Below are 26491 nucleotides of genomic sequence, written 5' to 3' on the forward strand. Positions count from 1 at the left end.
AATTTCCTAAGAATTGACCTGCGGAGTGGATAGGACAATTTAATCACTTACTGACATCATTTTTTATCATGCTCGGGTCAGAGACAAGCAGAACTTACGGAAAGTGACAGAGCTTCTTGTTCTGGATGTCCCCCTTTGTGTGTTTTGGGGCACTCCTATGTATGGCCATATTTTCATGTTAATATCTGCTATAGATATTCTTTTAGCTTCACCTTTTCTACTTTTTATTACAGCATTCTGACAACCACACCTTCTCACTTTTGTATTTCAATCAGGTCACAAATGGTGATATTGTTAGGAATATAATGATTTTTATCTTTTAAGTCTCACTTATTAGTTTACTAGAGGCCTGGTGCACAAAATCTGTGCACTCAGGGAGGGAAAGGGGGGGTCCCTCAGCCCAGCCTGTGCCCTCTCACAGTCTGGGACCCCTCGGGAGATAACGACCTGCTGGCTTAGGCCTGCTCCCAGGTGGCAGAGGGCAGGCCCAATCCCTAGGTGCAGCCCCTGGTCAGGCTCAGAGCAGGGCCGATTGGGGAGTTGGGGCGCTGCCCCCTGTCATGCACAGAGCAGGGAGGATCGGGAGGTTGTGATGCCACCCTCAGTCACGCTCAGGGTAGGGCCGATTGGGGGGTTGGGGCACCACCCCCTGTCACACTCAAGGCAGGGTCGATAGGGAGGTTGTGGCGCCACCCCCTGTCATGCACAGAGCAGGGCCAATCAGGGGGTTGGGCGCTGCCCCCTGTCATGCACAGAGCAGGGCCCATCAGGGGGTTGGGGAGCTCCCCCCTGTCACTCACAGAGTAGGGCCGATAGGGGAGTTAGGGCACTGCACCCTGTCACACACAGAGCAGGGCGGATCAGGGGGTTGGGGTGCCGCCCTCTATCACCCACAGAGCAGGGCCGATCAGGGGGTTGGGGCGCCGCCACTGTCACACTCAGGGCAGGACCAATGGGAAGGTTATGGCTCTACCCCATCACACACAGAGCAGGGCCCGTGGTTGGGGGGGTTGGGGCACTGCCCTCTATCACCCACAGAGCAGGGCCGATCAGGGGGTTGGGGCGCCGCCACTGTCACACTCAGGGCAAGGCCGATGGGGAGGTTATGGCTCTACCCTGTCACACACAGAGCAGGGCCTGTGGGGGGTGGGGGGCTGGGGCGCCGCACCCTGTCACACACAGAGCAGGGCCAATCGGGGTTGGGACGCCACACCCTGTCACACACAGAGTCGCAGGGCGATCAGGGGGTTTGGGCGCTGCCCCCTGTCACGCTGATCCAGTGCCAGGAGGCCTTGCGGCTCCACTGATCCCAGAGCTGGGAGGCATATTACCCTTTTACTATATAGGATAGAGGCCTGGGGGCAGGCTGGTTTGCCCTGAAGGGTGTCCTGGATCAGGGTGGGGGTCCCCACTGGGATGCCTGGCCAGTCTGGGTGAGGGGCTGAGGGCTGCCTTCAGGGTGGCCATTGACTGAAGCTCCCAACTGCTCCTTTTTTTCTTTTTTCTTTTTTTTAATTCTGGGCCAGCTTTAGCTCTGGCTCTAGCTCTGAGGCCTGGGCTGCTGAAAGCTGATATCTGGTTTGTTTGCGTTCTATAATCGAAACAATGTATAACTCCAGCTCTGAGATCCCGGCTGCTGAGGGCTGGTTTCTGGGGTTTTGTTTAGCTTCTATATTTGTTACAAAGTTTCAAACTGCCAGCTCAGAGGCCGGCAAGGCAGGCGGGGAACGTTGGAGTCCTCCTTCACTGAAGCAAGCAAACCTCATGTTCGCTTCCAGCTGCCTGGCTGCCGGCCGCCATCTTGGCTGACAGTTAATTTGCATATACTCACTGATTAGCCAATGAAAAGGGTAGCGGTCGTACGCTAATTGCCATGTTTCTCTTTTATTAGTGTAGATTATTCATGGTCGATAGCATTAGAGATAACCTGGGCATTTTATATCCTAGAATTTAATAAAGATATGCACAGATCACAAGATATTTTAGTATGAGAATATTCTTAGTTATGTAGGTGGTCTTTTTGCAAGATTGGGTCAAGTAGCCATATCTTACAAAGTAACCTTAGAGTATTTGCAGTATTTGATTATGAAAACTACATCGTTTTATATTGAGTATTTTTTCATTTGAAGAAGTGACAGTTCTATATTTGGATAAAAAAATACTCAATCATTTTCTACAGCTCAGTACTCTTTGTTCAAAGGTAGAAATTATGTCTCCTCTGCAACTGCTTGATTGAATTACAGAGCCACTCATTTATTTTCAAAGATTGTGTTTCTATTTTCATTTCTGTCTTTTTTTTTTTTTTAAGTGTTCTGATCATTAGAAGGGGAGGAAGTCTCTCCAAAAAGCTAAGATCAAAGACTCTTCTGTTCATAATATTCAGGCTGGTTTTAAAAGTGTTATGAATTATCAAAGATTACTGTCATTCTCTTCGAGAAAAGATCATTCAAAGTTGAATGCTGCTTTAGATTGTTTCAAGTCTTTGATAGTATATATTAGAATTTTAAGTATTTTGATAAAACGAAAAATTCGGATATGTAACAGAAGCATCTATTTAGCATATAGCTTTTTTCTATCTCAAATTAATGATTTCACATTTCAGTTTGTAATTTATAATTTGATGAAGGTGGACATGTGTATATACCTATGAAACCATCTCACAATCAAGAAAATTTTCCATTACCCTAAAAAGTTTCCTGAAGCTCCTTGGTAATCCTTCCCTTTCTCCTCCCTGATCCCCTCTTCCCCTCTTCCCAGCAACCAGGGATCTGCTTCCTGTCACTATAAGGATAGTTTACATTTTCTAAAATGTTATGTAATTGGAATCATACAATATGCTCATGTTTCATTTCACTCAATATAATTAAGATTCACTCATGTCATTGTGTGTATCAATGTTTTATTGCTGAGTACAACTCCTTTGGATGGTTATGCCCTAGTTTGTTTTTTCATTTACCTGTAGATGAACATTTGGGTTGTTTCATAAAGCTGCTGTGAACATTAATGTACAAGTCTTTGTAAGGACATATATTTCTTTTTCTCTCCACCAAAGAATAAAATAGCTAAGTTATATATTAGGTAAAAAATTAGCTTTTTAGGGAACTGTTTTCTAAAGGGATTGTACATATTTACATTCCCAATAGCAGTGTATGGTAGTTTCAGTCTCTCCACATCTTTGCCAGTATTTGGTATGATCAGTTATTTTAATTTTCTCCATTCTAATAGGTGTTTGATTGTTTCACATTATTGTTGTAATTTGAATTTTTTCTAATAAGTAATAATTTTGAGCATCTTTTCATGTTTGCCATGAATATATCATTTTGGTGAAGAGTCTGTTCAAATTGTTTGCAAGATTTTTGTATTGGGTTTTTTGTCTTGTTATTATGGAGTTTTGCAAGTTTTTACATGTTTTGGATACAAACCTTTTATCAATATGATTTGCAAATGTTTCCTCCTGGTCTGTGGTTTGTCTTTTTATTTTTTAAGCAATGCTTTCAAAGAAAAGAAGTTCTTAATATTGATTAAGTTCAAGCTATTTTTTTTTTCATAGTTAGTACTTTAGGTGTTGCATCTAAGATAATCTGTGACTGACTCAGATCACAAAGATTTTCTCCTATATTTTCTTGTAGATTTATAATTTGGGGATATATATTTAAATTTGTGATGCATGTATGACTTTAAGCTCCTTTTATACACAGATATTTCTTTTGATCCAGCACTGTCTTATAAATGCTGTCTTTTTTCCACCATATATTATCTTTACAAGTTTTCCTAAAATCAATTGACAATGTATTTGTGGGTCTCTTCCTAGACTCTATATTTTGTTCCATTGACATACTTGCCTGTCTTGGTGGTAATAATGTAGCATACTATGCCATTTATTAATGTAGCTGATTAATGTAGCTCTAAAATAAATCCCAGAACTTTGTCCTTTTTGTTAAATTTGTTTTGACTATAGTAAGTCGATTGCATGTCTATATGAATTTTACAATCAGCATGACAATATGTACAACTGAAAAGCCTGCTGGGATATTTATTGGGGTTGCATTGAATCTAGAGATCAAGTTGGGGAGAAAAGACATGTTAACAATATTGAGTCTTTCAATCTCTGAACATGGTGTAGCTCTTCCTTCATTTAGGCCTACTTTGGTTTGTTTTTGCTGTTCTGTAGTTTACAGTAACACTTGCACATATTTTGTCAGACTTAAGTCTAAGAATTTCACATTTGGGGTACTATTGTAAATGATATTGCTTTTTAAAAAATTTCTATTACATAGAAATGATGTTTTTTTGTATATGGCAAACTTGTTAAAACATTTATTACTTTGAATAACTTTTTTGGTATATTTCATCAGATTTTCTATTTACACAATCATGTTTGTGAACAAAAACTGTTTTGCTACTTACTTTCCAATCTGGTTGGCCTTTACCCTTGCCTTAATGCATTGCTAAAAGATCCAGTACAATGATAAATAGCTGTGTTGAGAGTGAAGCCTTATACCTTATGTTTGGAGAAAAGCATTTAGACATTTAACTTTACTTATGACATTAGCTATATATTTTATGGACTTTATCAGGTGAGGAAGTTCCCCTCTGTTTCTAATATGGTTAGAGTTTCAATAAGCATTTGATGTTGGATTTTGTCAGATGCTTTTTAAGTATTTATTGAGATGATCATATGGCTTTTCTTATTTAGTCTCTTACTATTGATAGATTTGATTTCCTAAAATGTTAAGAATTTTTTATATGTATGTATGATCATTTGAAAATGATTCATGAAGATGTTTTGGCCTTATATTATCTATAAAGAAATGAAATAATAGCCTAAATAAGATTGCTTGGAATTATTATATTCATAAATTGATTAAAAAGTGAATTTATTATTGGAATGATAATTATATAAGTTATTCATTAATCTGCTGTTATAATTATAAGTAATCTTTTTTTAATACAAAGGTTTTTTAGGGCTACTTTGATTTCTTTCAGCAGTTCTGTAGTTTACAATAACACTTGCACATATTTTGTCAGTCTTATGTCTAAGAATTTCACCATTGTAAATGATATTGCTTTTTATTTTAATTTCAGATTGCCCATTTCTATCACATAGAAATGATGTAAATAGAAATATGTACTCACTAAAGGGAATTTGATGCAGACAAAGGAGATAAAAAAGAAAGACATTTTAGTAGCCCCAAAATACATATTTTCTTCCAGTACTTTTGGGTTGACATAGTTAGCTTAGGGGTTGGGGGTGTACGAACCCAGACGTGCTTGCTTCTGTGTGTGCACGTGTGTTTGAGTGGTCAAGATTTTACAGAATTATGATCATGTCTAACTAGATTTTCTAATGAGGTGGTATTGGAGTATTTCTTTTCAGAGTAGTTTCTTATGTCGGATTATAGTCATATACCCCTATTGATATATAACAATTCATAATATTTACTATCTTTAAGCTACTTCAAGTTGTCTCCATGAAAGAGCATGTTCATTGTGCAAGTACTAGGCCTCTTGAAGTCACAGGTTTCATCAGGTGTGATGTGCTGCTCTGATGATGATCTGACGATTTCCCTGGGAGTACCTACAGGCTGCCATGAGTTAGGAAGTGCACTTATGGATAGCTCCCCAGGTTGTCCCTCTCATTTTATATGACAACTAGAGGCTCAGTGCACAAAATTCATGCACTTAGGGGAGGGGGTCCCTCAGCCTGGCATGCACCCTCTCGCAGTCCGGGAGCCCTCGGGGGGTGTCCACTGGCCAGCTTAGGCCCACTTCCTGCGGGGAATGGGCCTAAGCCAGCAGTTGGACATCCTTAGCGCTGCCTCGGAGGCAGGAGAGGCTCCACCACCTCCACTGCACTCGCCAGCAGTGAGCCTGGCTTCTGACCACTATGGGGTAGCTCCTGTGTTGAGCGGGATCAGGCTGAAACTGGCTCTCCGACATGCCCTGAGGGGTCCTGGATTGCTATAGGGCACAGGCCAGGCCAAGGGACCCCACTGGTGCATGATTGGGGCCGGGGAGGGACTCAGGAAGTTGGCCAGCCAGGAAGGGACCCTGGGTGGGCTCCAGGGTGTGTTCAGTCCATCTTGCTCAGTCCCAATCATCTGGACCCCAGCAGTAAGCTAACCTAACGATCAGAGTGTCTACCCACTGGTGGTCAGTGCACATCATAGTGACTGATCAACTGGTTGACTGCCTGCCTCCTGGTGGTCAGTGCACGTCATAGTGACTGGTTGTTCGGTTGTTTGGTTCTGCCGTTCGGTCTATTTGCATATTAGCCTTTTATTATATTGGATTCCTCTTTTCTTGAGTTCTTTATTGTGAGTCATTTCTTATTAATTTGATTTATCAGTTAAGATTGGGTTCAGCTGTAAATAAAAGAAATCTGAACATAATAGTGGCTTAAACAAAATATTTTTTAATTTTTATTTTATGGGGAATAAGTCCAGAGGTAGGTAATTTCATTCAGGTGGTTCACAGCATGGGGTCAAGGCCACTTCCATCTTCCTTCTCTGTCATTCTTGGTGGGAGGCTTTCCTCTGCCAGGTCTCTTTATGGTCCTAGATGGCTGCTGACCATTGGGTCAGTTCCACTGCATTCCAGGCAGTGGAAACAGCAAGGGATAGAAGAGAACCCCTTCCAGCTGAGCTTGCCCTCCTCCAAATAATTGTTCTGAAACTCTTAACTTCCATTCATTCTCCTTGGCCAGAACGCAATCTCATGGCATACCTAGCTTCAGGAGAGCCTGGGAAATGTGGTTTCTAAGTGGAGAAAATGTCAACTCAAATAAAATTCAAGTTCATTTATTCAGAAAGAAAGGGAGGCAACCATCTGAAGTACTTTTTGTCTTTAAAACCACTTCATGCAACCAACTACAACCAAGCTGTACCAAGTAATTTTCACAAGAAAGATACACAAATGATATATTTTTAAGCCATCGCAGAACTATGAAACTCTTTTTTCCAATTTCCCACATAAAAGGTAATTTCCCCAAGTATAATGTGATTGGGTCATAAACATTACAAAGATCTCGGAACACCTTATCATCACATTCAGTGTTTTAGTCAGACTTAATTTTTCCTAAGTAACCTGTTCTGGTTGTTATTTTGTTTTGTTTTATTTTGCTGTCTCTGTATAAATAAGACTTACTTATTGGCATATAACATTGATTTTGAAATGATATGGTCTGCTAATATTTTGTCACATAGAAGTATATGGCTGTTATTTGTAGCTTCCTAAATAAGAAGTTTTCATCTAGATGTGACTTTTTCCCTGTGGAGAAATAAAGTGTTTCTTATGGATGGAGGAATGTCAAATACCCTTGCTAAAATTTTTAACTTGTCTTTATACCTTAGCCTTGATACTAGGAATCATCCAAAGCAGATTTTCAGAAAACCTACTATACTGTCTCTAAGACAATGCCTAAAAGTAGATGCATTTCTCTCTGAAATACTTTGGGTCAGGTGTAGAATTAAATTCTGTCTATTGACTTAGGAAAATCAATAAATTGTCTTTACATTGGTTATCTACAGTATATATAGAGTAAAAAGTATGTTTTCTTTTTCTGCTTGTATAGAGCAGTATCTTCAGAAACACTTGGTTTATAATTAATGCATAAAGTTTCTAAAAGATTTAGAAAGTGATTGAGGTAATTTGTATGATCTTATTCCAAGAGATATCTATTGCTGCACAAAAAGTTATCCCAAAACTTTAGTCACTTAAAATAATAACATTCATTATCATAGTTTCTATGAGTCAGAAATCCAGACATGCTTAGCTGATCCTTATGTCTTAAGAGTTGGGACATATCCTAGGACAAACATAAGGGAAAATATACCGTAGCTCTGTCTCAGGTGAAAAACCATTGCAGTAAAAACACCAAGCATGCACACATATATTGTTTTCTCATCTTGCTTATATTTGCTTGGAAATGTTGCCTTTCTTTTTTGTTTTTGTTGCTATATACCAGGGGTCCTCAAACTACGGCATGCAAATACAAATATTGTATTTGTTCCTATTTTGTTTTTTTACTTCAAAATAAGATATGTGCAGTGTGCATAGGAATTTGTTCATAGTTTTTTTTAAAACTATAGTCCGGCCCTCCAATGGTCTGAGGGACAGTGAACTGGCCCCCCGTTTAAAAAGTTTGAGGACCCCTGCTATATACAGTGAATAATTGCTACAGAAGTGATCAAAGGAGTACCCTTTAAAAATTATCTTACTGCCAGCTCTGAAGAAACAGAACAGCCATAGAATGGTTTCTAAGTTAGGGATACACTTTCATGAAAGTATCTGTATTGTCTTGAATTTTCAGAAAAACTACCCTTGAAATATGATACTTAAACTAGGAACCTAGAGCCCTTATATTATTGAGAGGTGAATAGAATTTCTCATAGTTGTTTAAGTAATAAAGATTGATCTTAGCTATACCCCAAAATATATAATACAATATTTCTATTTGATGACTTAGAAAGATGTGTTAAATGTTTCATTTGATTTGTGTATTTAATATTGAACTATTTCCCATATAGTTATAATTAATCTCTCTTTATTTCTCGCTCTCTTTGGCTACTTTGTGAAACAGACTCAGATGCTTGGTGAAGCAGCTGGAAAAAGGTGATGTGAACATTGTAGACCTAAAGAAGAATATTGAATATGCAGCATCTGTGTTGGAAGCAGTTTATATTGATGAAACAAGGTACGTTTTAACCTCCTCCTCTCTCTTTTATCTTCTCTACCTCTTTTCCCTCTTTCTGGATGTTCCTTTATCTCAAACATGAATTTAGCATATATTAGTCATGAAATTAAAATAAAATCTTATTTAAATTTAAGAGGTTCATCACTGAACTTAACTGTGATGTTTTCTTTTAAAAGTGCACATTTTAATCCAAATGTTTGAATATCAAGAAGTAATCAAATAATAAAGTCATAAAATGAATAAATTAAAGTCTCTTTTCCCCCTTCCCTCACTGTCTTAAGCCCAGATTTTTAAGTGTCAGAAGCAGATATAGGCTTATACTAATTTTCACTGATGTAAGGATTTTCCTATTATTTTAAGACTTCAGAGTTCCTTCTGAGAAAATGGGTGTCACATGCACACACTTTCTCTGTGCAGGACTTACTAAGGGGCAGTCCCAAATGTGTATTTGATCATCACCTAAACCTCATCAACTAGCCTCCTGATTATCAGAGTGGTGCAGAGATTAGGAAATAAGGATTTCTTTGAAGGGAGTTGTAAGCCTAGTGCTGTGGCTCTCAACCAGGCTATTTGCCTTCCAGAGGCCATTTGGCAATGTCTGAAGACCGCGGTTTGGTTGATGGGAGTGTGCTACTGTCATGTGATGGGTAGAAGCTAGGGATGCTGCTAAACATCCTGCAATGCACAGGAAAATCCCCTGGCCCCCGACAAAGGACTATCCAGCCCCAAGTGTTAATTGTATGGTTATGAAAAAACCCGGCCTAACAGGAGAACCATGCAGTTTCTCTTTCTTCTCCAAGTGGGTACTTACCCTGACCTGCTGTCATGAGAGGGGGTCCTGGGGACCCCGGTGCTAAGGGAAGACTCAGTAAAGTCTGACACGACAGTTCTTGAGAGATTTGCCCAGTGTCTTTTGGAGTTCAGAGATTTCTGAGGCTGGCTCCTAACTCTCATCTCAAAAAAGATAAAGGTGACAGGCTTATCAGGACTACATTGAATTCACGGTTAAGAGGGGCCTGTGGAGGGGGAGACATGCACTTCCAGCGTTTAGCCTGGAAAAGGCCCTGAGTCTTTTCAACGTCATGAGGCAGGTGGAGCAGAAGTCTTTTGAAAGGAGTAACCAAAGACACTGACTTCAGATAGTAAAAAAGAGGCTGCATGGGGTGATTGTTGATATAAGAGCCAGGATAGAAATCATAAAAATTCAGCGCAAATATTAGAGAATATATAATATTCAAGGTACTCTCTTGGTTTAGTGAATTGTCTCTGAAGGACCCACAAAGTTTCCCCAGGAGAAAAAATTACCAGCATTTAGCCATTTATCATTTAGATGATGACAAATACGAGTCTTGTAAGACCCTTTAACCTCTACAATTTACTGCCTCCGCCCCCACCACCACCACATTTTGAACAATGAAAAATAGCAGAGTGAGTGGGACAGGAGACGGGACAGGGAGAGTGAAGGCATCTATCAGATCCTTTCCCTTCTGCAAGTGCCCCTGCCTGAGTCAGGCCTGAGCTTGGGAAGCTGAGAAACGTTAAACCAGAAGTGAGATGAGATGGAAGATTTTATATATTAATGTGTACTGGGCTTAAACACACACACACACACACACACACACACACACACACACACACAATGTTGTTTAATAGGTAATAAATTCACATGACTAAAAAAATCAAAGTAGCCCAGCTAGTGAGGCTCAGGGATTGAGCATCGACCTATGAACCAGGAAGGAGGTCATGGTTCAATTCCAGGTCAGGGCACACGCCCAGGTTGTGGGCTGGATCCCTGGTTGGGGGGAGGGGGGCATGCAGCAGGAAGCCAATCAGTGATTCTCTTTCATCATTGATGTTTCTATTTCTCTCTCCTTTTCCCGTCTTCTCTGAAATCAATAAAAATATATTTTTTAAAAATCAAAATAATGTAAAGAAGTGCCTCATGAAAGTCGTGCTTCTACCCTTGACCTAATCTACTCAAATCCCCAAATTATAAATGTCCTATGTATATTATCAATAATTTATTACAAATATTTATTTCATATTTTTATCTTCTTTTATGCAAAGTTACACACTATACACAGTTTTTCACTTTACTATCCCTGCCCTCCAATAAGGGAACTTGGAGATCTTCCTATATCACATGCTGAACTTTTAAAAAATATGTATTTTTATTCATTTCGGAAAGGAAGGGAGAGGGAAAGAGAGATAAAAACATCAGTAAAGAGAGAGAATCATTGACTGGCTGCCTCCTGCATGCCCCCTACAGGGGATCGAACTGGAAACCTGGGCTTGTGCCCTAACAAGAAATCAAACCTTGACCTCCTGGTTCATAGGTGGATGCTCAACTATTGAGCCACACCAGCTGGGTCTGAACTTTTTAATATCAATGAGAATTTTCACTAATAATGGACAGAAAATGGCATGGTGAAGGCATTGCTGCACAGGTAATTTTTTCTTTGTTCTCAGAAAGGAAGTCCTCTGTTAAAGCATGGTTTATAGTCATAAATTAAGAAAAAAATGTCATAGGCACATTTTTAGATTACAAACTCTATGCAGAATTGTGTTCTTAGTTAACTTTCACTGAATATATATAAATGAATATGATTCCTCTAAAGAGAATTCAAAGTGTAAGTTTTAAAAATCTTACGTTGTTCCTATAACTTCCTTGCACCTTCATTTTCCTGTGAACTCTTTATTCTTCACAAGTTTACTGAACTTAGCATGTTTAAGGTTTCTCCAATCTGTCCTTGACATTTTTTACATTTACTTATACAACTAAAGAATTTTACCTTTAAGAATGATTTGGATATTTACATTATTCATCTTATAAAGGCATAATACTGACCATCTGGTATACCTGAGTGTTTCATCTTCCATTTGATAGATTATTACATGCAATATTTATTAATTTTCTAGTTTTATGTGCTTCCCCAGGAAGTTATAATTTCATAGATATTCTATGAACTTAGTTCCCCATTATCCTTAATTCATTTAAACATGTGTTACATTCCAAAGTACAGTTCCTTTTATTTGAAAATTGTTCTTTTGTGGGAAGAAAAATGCTTAACGGCTTCATGGTAAAACTGTGGGTGTTTTCTCCTTACTCAAATGACTTAGAACTTTTCACTATCTTATTTTAATGCTTCTGTGCTTCCATGGCATCTTGATTTCTAAATTGGATTAATAATAATACCCCTCATTTGTGGCACCTTCCAAGGGCTCTGAGTTTCATTATCTCATATTAGTCTCACCACAATCCCATGCATTTGACAGGGTGGTTGTTATTTTCTGCACTTTCCTAATAAGAGAACTAAAGCACTCAGAAGTAATGTGGTTTGCCAAAGGTCACAGAACTAGGCATTGCAAACCTGGACTAGAAACTAAGGGATGACTTATTTATTGCTCTTCCCTTTCTAACTGGCTCCTCTCAGAGTATTGCTATGAAGCTGGATGGTTTTCAATGATCTCTGGAAGAGTTAGATGACATAGTGTAAAACTTTCTGATAGTTGGAATTGTAAACTCTAGAAAAACAATGCCTAACATGTATTACTAATAGCCTATTATTATGTCTTGGTAGGTGCCAAAAGTGCTTTTAAGAATTTTAATGCACTATTTCATTTAATCATCACAGCAGTCCTATGAGATAGAAACTTTATTCGTTACTATTTTACATATGAGGAGAGTCCCAGAAAAGTTATGGTTCTTACCCAAATGACACAGAGTAATTTAAAGAATAGAGTTAGGGTCTTGGCAGCCCAGCTCTAAGGCTTGGGCTATTAAACACAATTCTCATCTGTGTGCTTCAGTAATTCTGCCCAAAAAGCGATTTCAGAGACTTACTGGAAGTTTTGATGAAAGCTCACATGCCATCAGTGGTTGCATCTCTTCCCAACTCTGCCTTCAGGGATGTCACAATAGGAGTATTTACACTATGGACATTGGAAAAAGCTGCAAATCAGGATTTTTTCCCCTGGAAAGCCTATGGTTAAACATTTACCATCATGTCACTGATTAGACCTAAGATCACATCATATGTATCTTCAAGGCTGTAACTTCAAGATTAAAATACCAGCTCAAGAAATTTTGTAGCGAAATACTTGATGTGATTTGATTTCCTATACACTTAGTGGTACACCCAGCAGTAAACAGGCTGTTTTTGTTAAGACGTGTATGCAATTATTAAATTGCAATAGCCTTAGGAGTATTAGTAAAATAGTCCATTTAGGAGGAGGAATGAAGAAGCATTTAGTTGCTTTTAAACTTTTAGTTATGAACCTGCTGACTTCTGAGATGTTTTTAATGGGAAATTCTCTTTCTAGAAAAAGAATGTCTCAATGAGTATTCCAGAGAAGCATTTTTTGTTTGAGATTTGGATTGGGCTGCATTTAAAGGTTGACACCTAATAAAGCGGGAAGAAACACAAATTATGAATTGAATTAAAACCCAGAAGCTCGAGCGCGCGTGCACACACACACACACACACACACACACATTTTCCTTGGTGACTTGTTGACTGTAGGGTTTCAGTTAAGAAAACAAAGCAAAACAAAAATCTCTCTTGAAAGATGATTTCAGTCAGAAAAATAAAAAGAGATTCTGACAATTTGAATTCTGACCTTCTCTGAGGGAGTATAGCACAATTCCCTAATGAATACCACTGTTTGTTGGTTTTTTAACAAGACATTTCAAATGCAAATGCCAATATTTTATGAGCGCTGCTTTCAGATGTGTCCCTAGAGGCTATTGTTTTTCAAAGCTGCTCAGTTGCCTAAAAAAAAATTCTGTTTGGTTGTCCTTATTTGAATTGGGATACTGCCAGGCAAAGGAGCATCCTTGGCCTCATGAATTGCTAATTCCTGAAGGTACGCGGCTGACTGGGAGGTATACTTTCAGGGGTAGATATTATGCTTACTAATCCTGCCTCACAATACAATTTGCAACTTCATTTTCTTAGTGTGAAACCACCCAAGTCCTATGGTTACCGTAGTAAGAGCACAGACTCCAGATTCAGAAAGAGTGGGCTGTTCAAAGCCTGGATCCTTCACTTGATACTCTCTTGCTTTAAGAAAGTTACTTAACTTCTGTATTTCCTAACGTTATTATCTGTAAAATAAGAATAATTATGCTGATCCCACAAGGTTCATCTGAGGATTAAATGTACAATATCTGTACAAGTAAAAGTTAAATTATAACCACTCTTTTTTGCGTGCTAACAAAAAGCAGACACTTCTGGGTACAGAACACATTAAGATATACAATACCTCCTAGTGAAAATATCAATTTATTTATTGAGAGCAGTTTTGATCATGAAAAAATAAAGACAAGGTGAACTCAAGTTACCAGGAAATGAAAGCAAAGTGCAAACTGATGGAAAGATATCTAATGGGATACACATCTTTGATAAAAACATTCTTAATTGACTTCTGTGTCTTACTCAGTGTTAAAGGTCCTTACTTTTGATGAGATTACCTGGGATGAGAATGCGTGGATGCAAATCAATACTTCAAGGGAGTCTGGTGGAAATTGAATGAAGTCCATGGACTTCACTACCACCTTCACATCATGATGGCTAAGTCCCTTCAAATCCTCAAATAGCTCTACAGGGATTGACTAAAACATATTTACTGGTGAATTAAGTATTTATGAAGTTCCTGAAATGAACACCAGGCACAGTGGTCATCAGAATCCGGGGGATAACTGTGCAGATAGATAGTGGAGAGAAATGATTGCCAAGAGCCGGGAAGGTAAACCCAAGCAAGAGGACCAGTGCTGCAAACAAGAAGCAGGGAGGTTCGGAGTTCCAGAAAGAAGCTCAAGCACTGGGCAGACGGCGGGAAGAAACACTAAGTAGTAAAGGGAGTGACATGAATAAGATTGCAAACCAGGCAGGATTAATCGTGCAATTATGGCTTTAATGTTAATGAGTTTTACTTAAAGAAAGATCAGGTCGAGAAGTTATCCTTTGGAAGTTATCTAGGAAAAGAGACTAATAGCCAAACACAGATGGAAAATGTAGATGAAGATGGAGCCAACTAGTGCACAGCCAGGGGCCTTCAAAGAAGCAAAACATGAGTAGCCCTGTAAAATCAGAACGATTAGTTACCATTTATTTTAAACCCAGTTGCTCAGCGTGGGTAAGAGTGCTACAAGAATTAGGACTAAAATAGAGACGATGGGCTGTAAAACACAGGGATCAAAGTAACATGGAGAAGAAGCCCTTTGTGGCTAATCACTACCACCTGCACATCATGACGGCATCGACTCGTGTACTTCTTGGAGCTGGAGCAGGGAGGAAGGAAAAGAGAAAGGAGCTGGACTAATGAACACCTATCATAATTATTTCAATTGTGACTGGAAACCCAACCAAACCAGCTTCAACAAATTCTGACAAAATATCCATGTCTGGTGACTTGAAGCATAGGTGATTTGAGCAAACATGATGTCAAAGGACTAGCCTCCCTGTTTTGCTTGCTGTGGAATGGCCTCTTTCTGATGCTTTGAGTAGTAGCAAGACAAGGCAGTGGCAGTATTTCCAAGCTTTACATCCTCACACCTTCAAATGCAGCACGAATGAGAAAGAGTTGGCTCTAGTTGGTAAGATGCTTATCCCTGACACAATCATGCCCAGGGGAACGGAATATACAATCCAGTAGTCAAGCATCTCATGAAGCAGGTAAGAGGTCAATTTTATTTAAATCACCAGCCTAAGAATTGGGAATGGAAGAAAGTGCTTTTAAAACTAAACCACAGTTTCCTCTCTAGAGTGAAAATTAAATTATGCAAGGGGACCTGAATCAGGGTGTGAGGAGGATGTTGAACTACTTCTATCCTGGCTTTGCTCTTACTAATGATACATCTGTGGGCAAGCATTGTTTGTTTTCCTCCCAGTCATTGGTTTCCTTACATGGAGATAAAGTCTCCAGTTCCTTTCTTTTCTGGAATTCTGAGGTTATATCTACAGTTCCAAAGGCCCTCACAAAGACCTGCTCATGCCTAAATTACCCTGGCAACCAGGAGGGTGACAAGAGAAGACTGGTTAGCTTACTGGGTGAGCTTACTGCTTACTGGGGGAGCATTTATAAATATGGGCACTTGTGTTTTTTTGAGTGTGAGCATTTGGAAATTAATTTCAGGGTATGTGCTAAGACATTGCTGGAGCTCAGTGAAAAATCAAAGAGCAAATTATGACTTTTATGAATTCTATTTTTATGGTGTGTTATAGGGAGGGGTGGCTGTTTGTAGTGCTGTGTTTGTAGGCTCTTCTCACCATGTAGATGGGGTATGAAAAAGTTGCGATACATTTTGGTTGATTTTCATATTTTCTGTGCATCTGTGGTATGTTACTTTCTACAAACTTTCAAAAAACAAGACTCACTAGTGAAAAAGGAAACAAGATATTTTGAGAGATAACTGATCAAAAAGCTCCACATATTATATAATATCTCACTGTTGTGATATATTGGGTCAATAAAATATAAACAAATATTTTCTGGATTAAAAAAAATATAATTTTGGATATATTATTTTCTAACTAGATGCCTGGTGCATGAAAATTCATGCACTGGAGGGGGGGGTCCCTCAGCCCAGCTTGCCCCCTCTCACAGTCTGGAAGCCCTCAAGGACGGGAGGTGACCCGGCAATCAGGGGAAGGCGATGCCCCCATCAGACCTCTGCTGCTGCCATTGCCAGCAGCTCAAGCCTTGGCCAGCCCTGGTTACCTGACCCTTGGGCAGCCATGGGTGGCTGGGCAGCCGCCATCTGAGGCTTGCCTGTGCCTCGGGCCAGCCCTGGGAGGCTGGGGGGCTGAGGGGACTGGGGGACTCCGGAGGCAGGTGTGCAGCAAGGCCAGGCATCTGCCACCCCAGTGGGGCTGAGGCAGTGGTTCTCAACCTTCCTAATGCCACGACCCTTTAATACAGTTTCTCATGTTGTGGTGACCCCCCAACCATAAAATTATTTTCGTTGCTACTTCATAACTGTAATTTTGCTACTGTTATGAGTCATAAGGTAAATATCTGATATGCAGGATGTATTTTCATTGTTACAAATTGAACATAATTAAAGCATAGTGATTAATCACAAAAACAATATGTAATTATATATGTGTTTTCTGATGGTCTTAGGCGACCCCTGTGAAAGGGTCGTTCAACCCCCAAAGGGGTTGCGACCCACAGGTTGGTGACCCACAGGTTGAGAACTGCTGGGCTGAGGGGACTGGGCACCGCCATCTTGTGGCTGTGGGTGTCCCATCTTTAAGGGCAGGGGAGACATTTAGCATATTCCCTCTTTATTGGTTGTTGGCGCCACCATCTTTGAGGGTGGGCAGTCAATTAGCATATTCCCTCTTTATTAGATAGGATAATGATAGCAATAAGAATTAAGACGGACAATTATATCCAAGGCAATTTACACATATAATTCTATGTAAGTCTCAAAAACCCTATGCCATATATATTTACATTATTTTCACTATAAAGTTAAAAATTTGAGGCATAAAGAAAGTAATTTACTTCCTTAAAGATCATATAACTATTAAGTGTCAGAGACAGGTTCAATCTTAAATGGAGCATGCCCAATACCCATTCTTCCTTCTTGCTAATAGAACACCCCTTTTTCCAATTATTTAATCTCCTCTACAAAGCCAAGTGATTCCAGCGAGACCAATCCCAGACCCAGGCTCAATATGGGTGAATCCTAGTTGATTTAAACCAGTAATTAATCTCCATTTTTCTAACCAGTGAGTTTGGACATGGTCATGTGATGTAATTCAGGCCAATGAGACTAATGAGGGTGTTGGCAAATATTTCCTCTCATAGAAAAGGAGTCCTATGCCACTGGGTGTTGGATCTGGGTACAATACTTGAAACTGATACAGCTATAAGTATAGAGTAACACCTCACACTAAATCTGGCAGTATAGAAAGATGTAGGAAACCTGTGTTCTTGATGATATTGTTGACCTGCTGACTTTAAATAATCCCTACTGGCGCCAACCTACCTTTAGCTTTGATGATAAGGAAAATAATAAATTTCTCCGTTATTTAAGTGCCTTTGGGTTAGGGTTGATGTCACTTCATCCATACAGCCACATAGGTCTGCCTCGCTCTAAAGTCCATGTCCTTAATCTCTAAACCTTCCAGGGATCACCATCCTACATAATAAAAGCGTAATATGAAATTGACCGAATGGAGGAACAACTGGTTGGCGGGGGCAGGGCCGGCGAGCAGGTGGCACCAGGCCAGCCAAGGCACGTGCCAGCAGGCAGAGGACAGAGACAGCAATGGGGGAGGCGGTGGAGGGGTGATGGGGGGCAGGGCCGCCGCTCACCATCCCCTGATCAGCAGCCCAGTTGCCTCCCGCACCACTAGGGATGCTATTATTATCGTCTCTGTTCTATTATTACTATGAAGATCTCTGTTTTATTGACAAAGAAACTGAGATTCAGACAGAGGAAGTATTTTTTTCCAAGACCACACAGCTAAAAGGTGATGGAGCCAAGACTCTGACTCCAGAGGCAGTTCTCCTAATCAAAAAGGATGCTCATTGATTAAAAAAAAAAAATAGCAATTAGTGGAATGTCAGGCTTTGTGCCTAATGGAATATTTTCAAAGATATTTTTGAACCAAGAGGACTTCCTGGTAGGAAGTCAAGCGTCATCAGCAAGGCCTAGGGCAGTTTTCTGCTTCGCCCATTCCTTCATTTCCATCTCGGGACTGACTCCAAAAATACAGTCTTGATCCTCAGTTTCCAAGCAACTTGATTCCTTCTCAGAGTCCTCCCCTGCATTTCCGCCAGCCATTGCTGCCTGTCCTGGGGGATGGGGTCCTCTGCCCGGGCTCTGCTTCCTGTGGCGGGTACAGAGGAGGCACAGAGCCCGCCTTAGGCCTTAACTTGGAGAAAGCCACAGCTAACTTTAGCAGTCTCCTCAACTGACCTCATTTTAGCCAAGATTTGCCTCTTGAGAATTGAGCTAAGGTCACCATAACTGAGTTGTCGATCCAAATGTTTCGTCTTTATAGTCACTCAGATATAATGCTCGTCTTCTCACAGTTTTTTTAAAAAAAAGACCAATAAAACCAAAAAAAACATTGAGCAAAGCTACCAGGTAGACAGAAAAAAGAAAGAAAACTGCCAAAATAAATAAATAAATAGGAATAAAAACAAAACACACAGAACAAAGCAAAACAAAAGAAAAAACTGTTGAAAGAAATTTGAAAGCCTGCTATTTTAAGTCTCCTATGGAACAAGACAAGGAATAAATAATAAATAAACAAATGGTGGTGGTCTGGAAAATTAACTCAGATGTATTTAGCACTGAGGAAGTAGGGTACTGAGAGTCAATATGGCATTTCAAATGTATTTTACTATCCTGGCATTTAATTTATTTGTATTTCAAAATACCCTAAAATTCTACCATACAGATGTATTTTTCCATGAGAACATAATGCAACATACCAGCTGTAGGAAATAAATTTAAACTTCCTTCAACTGAAAATTCCCTGGTGGGCCAAACTCATTTAAGACTTTTTTAAATCAAATTTTTAACCCTAAATTTCAAGGTAGAGATGGGATAGGGAATAGTGATTACTGATATGTATAGTGTCTGAACGAGAAGGTAGTCTGGGTACTTAGTAAGAAAAACATGAATTTAAGGTGAAGGATAGCTCCGCAGTTAAAAACTCAGATTCTGAAATTTGATAGACTTGAGGTCAAAAAGTGTCATGGCCACTCCTTGTATGATTATCAGCAAATTACTTAAGGCATCTGTGCCTCAAGTTTATTCATCAGCAAAATAGGGATAGGGATAGTAATTGTGTTCCTTGTGATGATATTATGAGGATTAAATGGGGTAAAGCTTGGTTGTGGGCCTGATTCATAGTAAGTAAGCAACAAAGTCAGCTGGCATTATCATCTATACCTGTGATGGCGAACCTTTTGAGCTCGGCGTGTCAGCATTTTGAAAAACCCTAACTTAACTTTGGTGTTGTGTCACATATAGAAATTTTTTGATATTTGCAACCATAGTAAAACAAAGACTTATGTTTTTGATATTTATTTTATATATTTAAATGCCATTTAACAAAGAAAAATCAACCAAAAAAACGAGTTCGTGTGTCATCTCTGACACGCGTGTCCTAGGTTCGCCATCACTGATCTACATCTATCTTAAGATAGTTCCTAAGTCTAAGTGAAGCTTTATGATTGCCCTTAGAGTGTTGTTTTTTTTGGGGGGTCGGGGTGGGGTGGGTACATAGTCAGCTCAGAGCTGATATGTGTTAATCAAAGAAATAATACTAATAAACTTGCCTACCAGGGAACCACTTACCCCAAAAGAATAACCATATGGCAGAAAGATCAACCTTTCTTAATCCCCCCAGCCATCCAGGAAGGACTCACCTGGAAGATGTTTACTACATAGGAATTCAATACCAACCTTAGCCCAGGGTCAGTAGAAACACTTACCTGACACTGCCCCCATTTTAGGGTGCTCAACAATAACCCTCTTTTTGTGTGCCCCTCCCCAAGGTAATAGGTCTCCAAGGCCAAGAACAATCTGAAGCCCATGACCCTCTCCCTCTTCCAGGCACTTGGACCCTGGAATCCCATGCCCTGCGCAATGTGCCCTCTACCATATTCTGGACACTAACACCCCAGAATTCTCTGCTCAAAGCTCCCCTAGCCTGTCTTTTAAGCCTTTATAGGCTTCCTTCTTAGGTCTTTCCCCCTGAGGGGACACAGGACGCTGTTGCTGTGTATACCCCCCTGACCCCTAAAGAGTGGCCAAAAAGCAGCTGCTTTCGAGGCTGGCCAGGTGGATGACGATTGTACTAGGAGGCTGCAGTGTCCACCTGCTTCTGTATTGAGGGCCTGAGCAGAAGGTTAGGTAAGTGCAGAGGGGCAGCCACAGGTGGGCCTACTCTGTCACTCAGGAGTTGAGAATTCTCAATTGAAACTCAAGTTGTCAGGCTTTCATGAAACTTATTCAAAGGTAGGAGGATTGCCTGGCCGGTGTGGCTCAGGAGTTGAGCATCGACCCATGAATCAAGAGGTCATGTTTGATTCCTGGTCAGGGCACATGTCCGGGTTTTGGGCTTGATCCCCAGTAGGGGCGTGCAGGAGGCAGCTGATCGATGTTTCTTTCTCATAGATGTTTCTATTTCTTTATCCCTCTCCCTTATTCTCTCTCTCAAATCAATAAAAACATATTTAAAAGAATAAAAGGTAGAAGGATAAAACATAAATAATTTATTCACTTGATATATAACTTTAATTATATGGTATTTTGGAGAAATGTGCTCCTGTCCTGGGCCCAGCAAATGTTAGGGGCAGAATTAAATGACTTAGTTGCTTGCTGAAATGTGTTCTTTATAGTAATAGTAAAACAGGAAGAAGAAAATTTCAAACTTGAGAGGTTAGTTTCTCGTACTTGCATTCAGCACTTGAATTTTAATACGTAATAGGTGTGTGTATGGGCACCAATTGCCTGGAAATAGCCATGTGGATACAGGGGTAATCATTTTCCAAGAGTCCACTGTGAAAAGAAATATTTTCACTGTTATAATTGTAAGAGTCAAAATCCCATGACCTCTCCTTCCGTGGCTGCCTCCTTTATTCCCTTCCCCTACAAACTTTCTAGTTCAAAATATAAGCCCTTTGGGAGTTGTGTCATCTGATTTCGAGAGAAAATTTGGAATATAAATATCTCCCAAGAATCAGCTGAGTGCTGATTGGATGCAGGGTCAGTTTTCACAGCTTGCCACTCCCCCCGCCCCCATCAACACACAGTTCATATTTAGGGACCCCTCACTTTATGCTGTATTGACTCCATTGGGACTAAAACAAAAAGTTACATCAAACACCAGTAGAAGCGTTTTTCCAAGGTCAACGGTGATAACATTTTATACATATACTCCTTATTATACTTTTCTATGTAGTGCATTTTAAGAATTCCCAGGGAAAATGCACCAATGATTCTTTTATGTTGTTAATTTCTTAAACACACAGTCTTCAATTTTTTAAGAGCACTGCAGTGTAAAGAATTATGCTCACTCTGCCATCTAACACTATTATATTGGATGAAGGGCAATAAAGGCTTTGGATGTCTTGAAAGCAAAATTCATTGTAGTATTTGATGTCACATTTTATCAAGCTTTGCACAAATTTATTCCAAAAATAAAATAAGGGCAGACTATATAGTCTTACGAGTTTCACATGTAACATAATCTTATTTAAGTATTCAGATATTTTTCACATCTTAGATAAATGTAGATGAAAATTATTAATGATAATTCTCTAACTAAAGCCAGGATTACTATTTTATATCACTCTATAGTTTTTGTTCCTGCCCTATCTGACACGGTCTAATGAAATTTGAAGAGTATCTTGTGCTCAGAGGAAGGAAGACAAAGTGTAGAAGGCAGGTACCAGGGAAAGGGAAAACAAGGAAGAAGAAAGAGGTGGAGGAGAAATGCACCACTAGGTGTACTGGTTTATTTTTTAATTTAAATTTAGGTTTTATCCACTTGTCTTTCAACTTTCTTCCTGCTAAACTGGAATGATTATTTAAATCTGCTACATCTTATTTATGCCTTCGTAAGGAATTTCTTACCATACTCGATATATGAGCATAAAAGAGTTATTATTTAACAGAAATACTGAGGTCCTTGGCTAAAGGCATGGAAACGGTACATGCTATTTTTAAAATTCCTGTACCTTTAATTCAAAAAGCTATAAAAATGTTTAATATATTTTCCATGCCAAATATATGTTCCCCCATAACTTGCTTCAAAAACTGTAAAGGGACTGTTCAAGGGCACATTCAGTGAAAGGCAATGAAGAGATGATTGCCAAATGTGAACTGCTCCCAGCATGCTGCTGCTTATCAATCAAATAGCAGGGCATTCTCAACACTAAAGCTTCTTCTACCATCTCCATCCGCACTCCACTCCCTAAAGCTCATTCCTTGTAATCGTTCAGTGCAAATATTTTCAGACACTTTCTAGCCACTTAGTAGGTATACGTTGGTCCCACAATCTCTGCCACGCACTGTTGTAGCTGCTGATGATGCAGCAATGCACAAAAACAGAACAACTCTCTGTTCTCAAGGTTTTTATAGTCAGTGGATGAAACATAACATGAATAAACAAACTAATACGCATATGACATGACTTCAAATAATGGTAAGTGCTTTGGATAAAAAGGAATAAGGGTGTTTACTATTTGAGTAGGGGGTTCAGGGAAGACTTCTTTACCTGAAAGCAGTGGGGAAATGATCCCCAAAAAATTCCGTAAGAGATTCTAAGCAGAGGGAGCAGCAAGTGCAAAGCCCTGAAGCAGAAGCAAACTTGGCAGGTTTGCATGCAGCAAGGAGGTCAGCGTTGCTTGGGCAAAATGACTAACGGGGAACTGGTTAGGAGATGAAGGAGGAGACAGAGCTTGTTGATGAGCTATGTAGGATTTCGTGGGTCAGGTATTAGCACGGTCTGATTTATACTTTAAAAGAGTTATACTGGCTGCAGAGGAAAGAAGAAACTGAAGGGTGTCAGGACAAGAGCTGAGAGACCAGTGAGGATGCCCCTGCAGGGGGCCAACAAGAGATGAGGATGGCTTGGCCACTCTCTCTCTCATTTATTGCTGGTGGAAATGCAAAATGGTACAGCCACTTTAGGAGAGAGTTTGGAAGTTTCTTAAAAAACTAAACACCATAAGTTCCAACCATTGTGCTCCTTGGTATTTTCTCAAATGAGTTGAAAAAACTGCACACAAATGTTTATAACAGCTTTAATTCATAATTGCCAAAACATGAAAGCAACCGAGATGCCCTTTAATAGTTGAATGTATAAACAAAATATAGTAGTTCCATACAATAGAATATTATCCTATATAATAAAAGGGCTAATATGCAAATCGACTGAATGGCGGAACAACCAGTTGCTATGACACACACTGGCCACCAGGGGGAAGACGCTCAATACAGGAGCTGCCCCCTGGTGGTCAGTGCCACTCCCACAGGGGGAGCGCTGCTCAGCCAGGAGCTGGGCTCACGGCTGGCAAGCACAGTGGCAGTGGTGGAAGCCTCTCCCGCCTCCCCAGCAGTGCTAAGGATGTCAGACTGCCGGTTTAGGCCTGCTCTCCCCTTCCTGCCTGCGAGTGCACAAATTTCGTGCACCTGGCCTCTAGTTTAGCAGTAAAAAGAAATGAGCTATTAAGCCATCAAAAGACAGTATGAAGTTTAGATCCATAACAGTTAAAAAAACATTTTAGTTTCTTGCAAATGATATTTTTATCATTTAAAACCAGAATTAGGATTGATATGCTTTATTAAATAAATATTAATGTAATACAAAGCTGTGCCTTTATTTCCTATCTGATTTATAACCCATGCTGATGTTTACCACATAGTGTTCATGAAGGTTGAAACTTTCTTTCTTCATCTACATAGGTAGGTAGGTAGGTAGATAGATAGATAGATCTTTAGTCTTTATTTTATATAAAACTAGAGGCCCGGTGCACAAAAATTTGTGCACTCGGGGGCGGGCGGGGGGGGGGGGGTCCCCCAGCCCCGCCTGTGCCCTCTCACAGTCTGGGACCCCTCGGGAGATAACGACCTGCTGGCTTAGGCCTGCTCCTGGGTGGCAGAGGACAGGCCCAATCCCTAAGTGCAGCCCCTGGTCAGGCTCAGAGCAGGGCCGATTGGGGAGTTGGGGCGCCGCCCCGTCATGCACAGAGCAGGGCAGATCGGGAGGTTGCAATGCCACCCTCGGTCACGCTCAGGGTAGACTGATTGGGGGGTTGGGGCACCGCCCCCTGTTACACTCAAGGCAGGGCCGATCAGGGGGTTGGGGCGCTGCCCCCTGTCACTCACAGAGCAGGGCCGATCAGGGGGTTGAGGCGCTGCTCCCTGTCACTCACAGAGCAGGGCCGATCAGGGGGTTGGGGCGCTGCCCTCTGTCACTAACAGAGCAGGGTCCATCATGGGGGTTGGGGCGCTGCCCTCTGTCACTAACAGAGCAGGGTCCATCAGGGGGTTGAGGAGCTCCCCCCTGTCACTCACAGAGTAGGGCCGATAGGGGAGCTGGGGCACCACCCCCTGTCACACACAGAGCAGGGCGGATCAAGGGGTTGGGGCACTGCACCCTATCACACTCAGGGCAGGGCCAATGGGGAGGTTATGGCTCTACCCTGTCACACACAGAGCAGGGTCCGTGGGGGGGGGTTGGGGCGCCACCCTCTATCACCCACAGAGCAGGGCCGATCAGGGGGTTGAGGAGCTCCCCCCTGTCACTCTCAGAGTAGGGCCGATAGGGGAGCTGGGGCACCACCCCCTGTCACACACAGAGCAGGGCGGATCAAGGGGTTGGGGCACTGCACCCTATCACACTCAGGGCAGGGCCAATGGGGAGGTTATGGCTCTACCCTGTCACACACAGAGCAGGGTCCGTGGGGGGGGGTTGGGGCGCCACCCTCTATCACCCACAGAGCAGGGCCGATCAGGGGGTTGAGGAGCTCCCCCCTGTCACTCACAGAGTAGGGCCGATAGGGGAGCTGGGGCACCACCCCCTGTCACACACAGAGCAGGGCGGATCAAGGGGTTGGGGCGCTGCACCCTATCACACTCAGGGCAGGGCCGATGGAGAGGTTATGGCTCTACCCTGTCACACACAGAGCAGGGCCCGTGGGGGCAGGGGGTTGGGGTGCCACACCCTGTCACACACAGAGCCACAGGGCAATCGGGGGTTTGGGAAGCTCCCCCCCTATCAGGCACAGAGCAGGGCTGATCAGGGGGTTGGGGCGCCTTCCCTTGTCACAAACAGAGCAGGGCGGATAGGGAGGTTGTGGCCCCGCCCCCTGTCACACACAGAGCCACAGGGCGATCAGGGGGTTTGGGTGCTGCCCCCTGTCACGCTGATCCCGGTGCTGGGAGGCATATTACTCTTTTACTATATAGGATAGAGGCCTGGTGCACGGGTGGGGGCCGGCTGGTTTGCCCTGAAGGGTGTCCTGGATCAGGGTGGGGGTCCCCACTGGGGTGCCTGGCCAGCCTGGCTGAGGGGCTAAGGGCTGTTTTCCCGCTGGCAGTTGACTAAAAGCTCCCAACCGCTCCTTGTTTTCTTTTTTTTTATTCTGGGCCAGCTTTAGCTCTGAGGCCTCGCTGCTGAAAACATGGATACAATGTTGCGGTCCGGGGCTGACTGAAAGCCGGTTTTGTTTAGCTTCGTATTTGCAACATAGTAATAGTTGCTTAGAGTTGCAGTTGAGAGGCCGGCAAGTGAGGCGGGGAACGTTGGAGCCTGCAGTCCCTGGAGGAAGCAAACCTCCCTGCTCACTTCAGTGCATGGCTGCCGGCCGCCATCTTGGCTGACAGTTAATTTGCATAAGGATACGCTGATTAGCCAATGGGAAGGGTAGCGGTCGTATGCCAATTACCATGTTTCTCTTTTATTAGTGTAGATATGTATAATATTATATTAACCTAAAGGCTCTGAAGAGGAGGAGCGAAATTTATTTTAAAGAATTGGCTCGTGTGACTGTGGGGGGCTGGCAAGGTGGAAATCTGCAGGGCAGGCCGACACTGGCTGGACATTCTGGCAGGAGTAATGTTGCAATATTGAGTCAGAAAGCATTCTGGAGCCAGAATTTCTTCCTCTTTGGGGGACCTCCCTCTTATCTCTTAAATCTTAAGGCCTTCATGTGATTGAATAAGGCCCACTCACATTATGGAGGGTCAGCTGCTTTACTCAAAGTCTATAATTTAAATCTTAATCACATCTAAACTATATCTCACAGGAACAT

General features: G+C 41.4%; 1 protein-coding gene across 1 annotated transcript in view; it reads left to right on the forward strand.

Moving 5' to 3' along the window:
- The window catches only part of PDE1A (phosphodiesterase 1A), a 158319-nt gene that overhangs the window by 64833 nt on the left and 66995 nt on the right, over positions 1-26491 (forward strand). Inside the window, exon 2 of the mRNA XM_070422633.1 lies at positions 8582-8695. The gene's annotated coding sequence lies outside the window, so the exon portion shown is untranslated. The remainder of the gene's footprint in view (positions 1-8581; positions 8696-26491) is intronic.

Source organism: Myotis yumanensis, unplaced genomic scaffold (genome assembly GCF_028538775.1).
Source record: "Myotis yumanensis isolate MYYU_CA2020_CCGP unplaced genomic scaffold, mMyoYum1.0.hap1 SCAF_8, whole genome shotgun sequence".
Lineage (NCBI taxonomy): Eukaryota > Metazoa > Chordata > Mammalia > Chiroptera > Vespertilionidae > Myotis > Myotis yumanensis.